General features: G+C 39.8%; 1 long non-coding RNA gene across 1 annotated transcript; it reads left to right on the top strand.

Annotated features, from left to right (window-relative positions):
* The first annotated feature begins 414 nt into the window (after nucleotides 1-414).
* Nucleotides 415-8,159, top strand: LOC134473045 (uncharacterized). Its single transcript, XR_010043132.1, has 2 exons — nucleotides 415-535; nucleotides 5,407-8,159. It is a non-coding gene; the product is annotated as an uncharacterized LOC134473045 (long non-coding RNA).
* The last annotated feature ends 220 nt before the right edge of the window (nucleotides 8,160-8,379 follow it).

Here is an 8,379-nt window from a genome sequence, read left to right as displayed (position 1 = left end):
AGTGAAATCTCCTCTGGGGTCCATTGCTGTGTTGTCCCATAGGTATTTGGGCTTTGGGAGACTTCACATGGGTTTGTGGGATTTTCTTCATCAAACGTGGTCACTGTTAAGGACGCCTTCTCTCCCTAGGGAGTCATTTAAGGTCAAATCACCCTTGCATGGTGGCCTGTGGCATCTGGATGGAGTGAACCATCTCCACAGGCTTTCACATAGACGTTCCCTACCTGGGGTTCTGAGGCCACAGGCTATGTGGGGAAGCTGCTCAGTGTGCTCCTTGTTGAGTATCTCTGGCCAAGTGAGCTCATCAGGCTGCTGTCACTACATTGTGATGCCTAGTAACAGGGGATCCAAGTTCTGTTTGGCTGGGTTCCCAAGGGAGTGAGGTCTTTTGTTAGGATTCCATGCCCTAGGCCCCCTAGCCAGTCTCCCCTCCTGCATGGCCCATTCTTTCTCTTAATACTAAATTAATCTGGATGGTTACTTATTTTATTGTTCTTTATCTAAGATCGTAAGAATCTTTTTATCCATCAATCAGGTAAGACAGCAATAGGCAGATTTAGACTATCAAATCTTTTCCTGTTTAGTTCTGATTTTCAGGAAAACATAGTTGAGTGAGTCAGGACAGCATGTGGTGACTGTATGGCAGACATCCTCTGTAATGCATAGAAAACATCACCCCAGTGGTCATAAGGAAAACACATGTACAGCGTTTGAAATTTTCCTGTAACCACTTGGAATTCCTTCCTCTCCCCTCTCCCAGCACTGTTTTCATGTGGAAGTCACTGCACCTGTCTCTGCTTTTGAATCTCTAGAGTCTCTGACTTTGTGGTCTATGACCCTTACAGAATCATTTGTAAAGCTATTTATATTGTGAGTTATTACTGAAAGACACTGTCTCATTCTCACCATTCTATTCTTTTTTCTGTTACTGACTTCTTTATTTTTTTTCTTTTGATTAACTTCTCAGTGTTTCTAAAACTGGTTTGCTGGTCATGAATTTCTTAAATGACTCTATATCACAGAAATTCTTTATTTCTTCCTAAATTTGGAAATATATTTTGGTAGGTAATTATTATGTGCATTGATTTTTTTTTGTTACTTGGTACTCTCCTCCAAGCTCCCTTGTCCCCAAATTTGTGTTAAGAAATCTGGTGATATTTGGATAGGTTTGTCTTTAGAAGTTATTTGATATTTTTCTCTAGTGGCAGTTAGTGTTGTTTCTTCGTTCTGATATCTTGGAGTTTTCTATAATGTGTTGTGGAGAGATTCTTTTCTGGTTGTAGCTACTTGGAGCTTTAAATGCCTCATTATTTGGATTTTTTTTCAGTGTCTAGATTTGAAAGTGTTGTGCAGGGGGAATAACATATTTAGACCTTCACCTTGTTTCTCCAGCCTTTCATTGACCTCTGTAATGCTTAGGTTATGTCTTCTGAGCCATCTATGTGGAGGAGGGTTGCAGCTCTAATTTTGCTCCCTCGTTGAAGTTGTTTAGACTATTCTGGGACTTTTATTTTTACAGAAATGTAAGAATCAAAATATTAATCTATTATGCTGACAGTTTGTTAAGGGGTTGTGTTTTTTTATCTTTTTATATTCTTCTACTGGTTTTTGTTTCATTCTGTATTTTATTTTTAATAAAAACTAACAGTAATCTATCACTCTCAGATCAACTTCTCATGACTTCTTCTATTTCATGGGGCATATCTGCACCATGTGCTACCGCATTCTTGTCCTGAATTTCTGATGTTTTCTCTTCCAATTGCTGGTGTCTGCTGGTATGGTGCTCAGCTGTGCTTTTCCCTTCCAGGAATTGTGCTTTCTTCTTTCTTATAACCATCAGTTAGTTATTCCCTAGGTCCCTCATTCACATCCTGCATTGTCTGAGGTGTACAGTCAGTGCTTGTGTCTTCTTGTTGGATGTCTTATTAATTAAAATGTTTAGCTTGTTTGCCTTCTCTTTGAGCTCTGAACATGATATGCATGTTCTTCTTTGATGTCTTCAAACATTTAACCATTTGTTTTCTGAGTTCTTTTCTGCACACTTTCTTTACTTTATTGACTGCCAGATAGCTACTGTGGAACTATTAAATTTTGAGGCATGTTAGTAGCTCGTTTTTTTTTTCATTGCTCTGTTTTTATGCTCAATGTTGTAGGACAGTTGGACTAGAACTTTTTGGTAATAGTTACAACAAATACTGAGCAACAAAGAGAGGAGAGGTTCTGGTAATATCTAGCTGCAATGAACATTATAGAGTTTAAGAAGTAGTGGCATTTAAGTCTTGTCAAAATTTCTTATAGAATTGAACCCTGGGGTTTTTTGTATGTTTATATCTTTAATTACATCTTGAATTTCATTGACTGAAATTGGTTTATTTAGAATTTTTATATCTTCTTGATCCTGCTTTGGTAACTCTTTTTTATTTTTATTTTTATTTTTTTATTGGTACCGGGGATGCAACTCACAACTGCCTGCTTGCAAGGCAGGTGCTTATGCTGCTGAGCTAAATCCCCAGACCCTTTGCTTTGGTACCTCTTATGTATCAAAAATTTTGTGTATTTCTACTCCATTTGTCTCTTATTGGCATGCAAATTGTTGAAGTAGATACAGATAACTTTTAAATTTCTGTGGGATCTGTTGCAGTTTCACCATTTTGATTCCTAATTGCATGGATGTTAGTCTTTTGATTCCTTCCTTTTTTTTTTTTTTGATTAGTCTGGCTAGGGTTTTGTTTCCATCCTATTTAATCTTTCAAAGAAGAAACTGTTGCGTTCATTGATATCTTGCTTTGATTTCTTAGTTTCCATTGCATTAATTTCTGTCATGATATGTAATTTTCTTTTCACATGATCTTAGGCTTGACCTGCTCTTCTTTTTCTATAACTTTGAGGTTCAACAGTAAGTTGTTTATTTGAGCTTGCTCTGTTTATTGATATGTATATTCACTGCTATATGTTTCCTTTATAGGACTGCTTTCATCATATCCCACAAGTTCCAGTATGGCGTACTACTATTATCTTTTAAGTCTAGAAATTGTCTAATTTCTTTGTTAATTTCATGTGTGACCCTTTGGTTGTTCAGGATGGTGTTATTTAATTTCCATATGTTTATGAAGTTCTTGTGATTTCTTTCTTTCTTTCTTTCTTTCTCGATATCTGGAATGGCATTCCCTACTTTGCACTGGCCGGGCAGGCACTTATGCCTCTAAGCTATACCTGTGAGCTAATTCTTTGGTTTCTTTTGCCATTGATTTCAAATTTCATTATTACATGGTCTGATAATATGCATGGGATAATTTCAGTTCAGTTACCTACACTTTAGATTGTTCTATGAGAAGTATAATTTCTATTTTAGAGAACATCCCAGAGAAAGTGTCAGAGGGGCTCTGTTGTACATGTGGAACTCATTAGTATTTGTGCAACTCTTTGAATTTATGATAGAGATTAGTTTTATTACTAGGTGTAGCCATCAGATCAGTTGAGAAGAGAGTAAGAAGCCTGTGATATCAGGTACAAGAGAGGAGAGTTGCTGCAAGGCACAGAATGCCTTGTGACCTGTAGTTGCCTGGGTTGTGGGTAGGCAAGAGAATGGGTTCAAATCAGGGGAAGAACACTGGGAATGAAACTTGCTGAACTAAGCAAATGAGCTTGAACATCATATTCTGAGGACATAATGGTACATGTGCGGTATCAGATTCTTCACAGCTTTAAGGCAAGGAGATCTGCACTTATTAAAGCAGATCACAGTGCAGCAGAAACAGCCCTGCGCTCCCTGCCAGGGTACCTGAGTTACTGTTTCTTGCCCAGATAGCAGTTCCTGTCAGTTTCTGTTACTTCTGCTTCTTACAAAGGATGGTCACTGTGATGCACAGCTGGTGACTTTGATACATATTGCAAGAACCAATGAGAGACAGCCAAGTGCTCTACCTGTGTACTTCCCTTTTGCAATATATAAAATCCTCTCTCCCTGAGTCTTTGTATTCTGACATTCTTACAAGGATTGATTCTTGTCACTTCCCAACACTATAAATAAATCAGCCTCCTAAACCTGTGTGTCATTTTGGTTTTTCTGTTTGCTATTGCAACAGCATGGTAGAAAAAATATTTGAAGACACCTGAAAGGGGAATGTTAGCAATTTTCAGGGAAACTTGCCCTTCAAGTACTGACCAATAGGTGGAAGCAAAGGGCCGTCTCTTTTAAAGGTAACCTTTCAAATCTTGTCCCTGCCCAGAAAGAGCTGTGATCCAAGAGGCACAATGTTTGGGCTATTTATAACACCCTGCCCTAAGGACATTCCTACATTCATTCAACACTTTATTTTACATTTGTGAAATGTAAAAGGTCTCTTAAAACTCTGTTTTGATTCTAAAACCTCCTTTTCTTTTTTTCCCCTCATCTCTCTGTTTCTCTGCTTCTGTCTCTGTATCTGTCTCTGTTTCTCTCTCTTTTTCTCTGTCTCTGTCCTTCCCACAGGTAACTGCTATTCGACAGCCTCCGGTGTGGGTTTCTCTTTGTGTCCTGACTGCTGAGAACTGGGTTGCCTGGTAGGGACCAATCTGCTCTCACCTACTTACTTTCATTTCTTGGTGACTTCAACTCTATTCTTATATTTGCATCTCAAGCACAATCACCTCCCAGAGCTTCAAAATCTCACATATGCAGGTTCCGTGGGACAGCTGTTGAGTGGAGGTCCGGGGCCATCTCAGTATTGGAAATATGTTCCATTGCAAGTCCTTATTTCCCCTTGTTTCCCAGTGTTGCTTTTTCTGTCTTCCCATCTAAGGAAGCTTCATAGAAAATTCTGTGGTGGATCCTTTCCAAATATAAGGCAGGATTTGATTTTGTTTTTCTGTCTCAGCTCATGTCCAGAATGTCAGCAAATATATTTTTGTTACTTTAAAATATAGCCAGGATGTACCTACCTTTCAAAAATCTGTATTCAGAACTGGGAAATAAAATGACATGATGACTTGGAATATGACATTAGAGGAACTTTTTAATGTCTACTTTGTAAGCTGTCTGGAAGGCCATGAAGAGCAAACGGGTATCAAACTGCATATTATCAGAGTCTTCATTTGTCTCATGTTAAACCTAAGTTTGAGGATAGCAGTGGTCTTGGAGGACTTTCATAAAAAGGAAGAAATGGAGCCTTTTGAGATTTATCAGCCATCATGAGGATGAGCAGATGTGTGAGTTACCAACCTTAAGTCTAGAAGTATTAGTTCTCCATGTTTTGTTTGCCTGTAAAATGCTTGGAAACAAAGATTTTTGTGGAGACTAAAACCCATATATCTTTGTCAGTAGCAATAGAGAACAGGGGCAAAAATGTCCCATAAAATGCAAATTGAATTTCTGCTAACAGCTGTGAGACATTTTCTGAGAATTTGTTTGCCCTCTTTGTATTGTAGCTGTATTCCTGGATATCACCAACTGTGGAATCCTCCAACATCTCTCAGGTCATTCCCAGTATGTGAACAGCCAGGAACATGATTTGGATGCCATGCTACACTGATGAGAGAGATGTGACAGGACTGAAGTTTCTTCAGGCCAAGATCTTTCCTTACCCAAGGAGTCAGTAAGACTAAGAACACTGCAAGATGCACCACTTCATGAACGTCCATGGAGTCTCAGGAACACAACACTGCGAGCATAGCAAAGATCTCTACAAATTTGACCTTTTCAGATAGAGGCAGCTCTCCAGGAGTGACACACAGGCTGAGAGGAAAATGCTTGTTCACTGTATCCAAACTGACTGTGATACGTTAACATGGAAGTGCATATCCAATATGCCTTTTCTTAGTTATTACTCATTTTATGCTGAACTCAATGTGAGATTGATTTGGTTTCATTCGGTTTCATCAAGTAACAGAGCTTTTAAAGCTCAAAGGAACCCTTCATAGCCAGTTTCAACATTCTGTCTCTGTGTCAGAGTCCTCAGCAGAACGCAGTCTCTGTTCCTTTGCTTTCTTCCTCATTCAGAGTCCCAGGCAGAGGCCTCAGCTACAACTTGTTGTTCTGATTCTTCAGCCTCTTCCTCTCACACAGAGCAGTCTGTGATGTGCTGCTCCCCAGACAGCAGTGCAGGAGGGCAGCTGGGCCTCCTCAGGCAGGGAGGTTTGTGTTCGGGCTGTAGCACCGGGGCAGGATCATGTGTACCTTGCACACTGTAATAAACTCCAGCGCCCTCAGCCTCCACCCTGCTGATTTTGAGAATGAAATCTGTCCATGACCCACTGCCACTGAACCTGTCAGAGACCCAAGATTCCTGATCGGAAACCTGATAAATCATTCTTCGTGGATCCTGGCCTGGTTTGTGCACCACCCAGTGCAAATAGGTGTTTCCATTGCTGTGAAGGAGACTTTGACTGGCCCTGCAGGACATGGAGGCTGGCTCTCCAGGGGTGACAGAGAGGGATAGTGGGGTTTGGGTCAATACAACATCTCCAGAGGATCCTAAAATGAAGAAAGAAAAGTAAGTGCAACTTCAGATACAAACATCATCATGCATTTTTACCCTGTTCTCTTTTTTGTAAATGTCAAGCTTAACTATTATGTAATTTTAATATAAAGGGAACTGATATTAGTTTTGAAATAACTCACAAGATCTAATCACAAGGATTCCTCTTGAATTCATCTCCCTACCCATATCTTTCTTTGTGTCACTCTTCATGAGAGGCCTACTCCTGAGGCTTTAGAAATTTTCTTAATTCCCTCATAGAAATACACACATCCATGCTTCACGTCAGGGCTGCACATCTCAGGTATGCACAGAACTCATCGAGGCAGCAGTTTGACCCAGAAATTCACCCCTTCCTCCCATACCCTTCCTCATCTCCCTGTGTCCTTACCAGTGATCCAGAGCAGTAGCACCCCCAGGAGCTGAAGAGGGAGCCTCATTTTGCGAAATTGAACTGAGATTTCTAATCAGTCAGGGCCAAGTTAGAACCAGAATTTATCTGAGACTTGCTTGGGAAGGTCTTTCCTGGGGAGAAAATGCAAATTCCCTGGTGGGTGCAGTGGTGGAGAAAGCGTAAAGCACATGGTTTGAGGTTTCACATGTGAGCCAAGTATTATAAAATTCCTTCTGCATTTTGAGCAAGCAATGCAGCTAAACTACATGCTGTGTGCAGCAGTGGGTACAGGGATCCCTAAGAAAATCCTCACCTCCAGCAGGGACACAGTGCTCAGGGCTCTGCCCTTCCCAGACAGAACTGCAGTCCCTATGATATGGGAGTGTGTGCAGATCAGTCTCTGGGAGGGGAAAAGTCTTGTGCTTCTAGGCCTCCTGGAAGGAAAGGAAGTGATTTTCACTTGATGAGAATGCATTTTTAGTATTTTCTATCATTAACAGCCTGTAGCAGAGCTGTGAAGCCCTTCTGACTAGGTGAACTCTCATCATCTAGAAAGAAGATGAGAAACAATATTTTCCTTTATCTAGAAATTAAACAGCATAAGAGCACTAAAGTCAACACAATACGATACAGAGATAAAGTAACTGTCTTCTAGCTGGAGGGAAGTAACTCTTTTGAAGGCAAGACTAAAAGGAAAAAATATGCCTTATATAATTCACATGAAATTATTTGTAAGTAGACTTAGAAATTGGTAAATATGTAATCATGTCTCTCCCTGTAGATAGTATAATATGATATCTATCTATCTATTTATCTATCTATCTATCTGGTTTATTAAAACCTTTATTAAGAAAAAAGATTTCTCTTGATCTTGTGCAAAGTGAATGCAGAATAATATTACACTACTCTTTTCTGAGTGATCATAAATCATCCTTCTCAATTCTACTCTTATAACAAATACTGAGTAGCCATGGTCTGTAGTTTAAAGAGACATTGTCAGTATCAGAATGTCACTATTGAATCTGATTTTTTAATGTCTCAATGTCATTTGAATCAATGGCTGAAACTTTCTGGACCTTATCTAAAATGGTCACTGTGGAAAGAAGGTCAATTTCATACTTTCTCCAAAGCCCTAAGAGAATGAAGCCATGCTGTTTTCAGTCTGTAATGATACTATATGTTTCATGACAGGCCAAGAGCTGCAGTGTACCCTTACACATTTGGTAAAGTGGGTTCATGGAAAAATAAACACATAAGGATTTTGTAACGTGTGCTTTTATTGTAAATAAAAGACTCTCTGGATGTGCTCATCGTCGTGTGTGTGTGTGTGTGTGTGTGTGTGTGTGTGTGTGCGCGCGCGTGCTGTGGCTTAAACCTGGGATATTCACAATTAGCTACAACAACAGTTCTTTGCATTTTGAGACAGGGTATCATTGTGTTGTTCACTTGTTCAGCTTCATCTCCAGCTGTCTATTTTCCTCCTCAGGCACCACTGTGCTGCAGTCACAGGTATGCACCATTGGGTGCTTT

This window comes from Cavia porcellus, unplaced genomic scaffold (assembly GCF_034190915.1).
Source record: "Cavia porcellus strain 051 isolate PalLab524CR breed Dunkin Hartley unplaced genomic scaffold, mCavPor4.1 scaffold_25, whole genome shotgun sequence".
Taxonomy (NCBI): Eukaryota; Metazoa; Chordata; class Mammalia; order Rodentia; family Caviidae; genus Cavia; species Cavia porcellus.
Note: the sequence above shows the minus strand (reverse complement) of the source record. Positions and strands in the feature narration are given on the sequence as shown.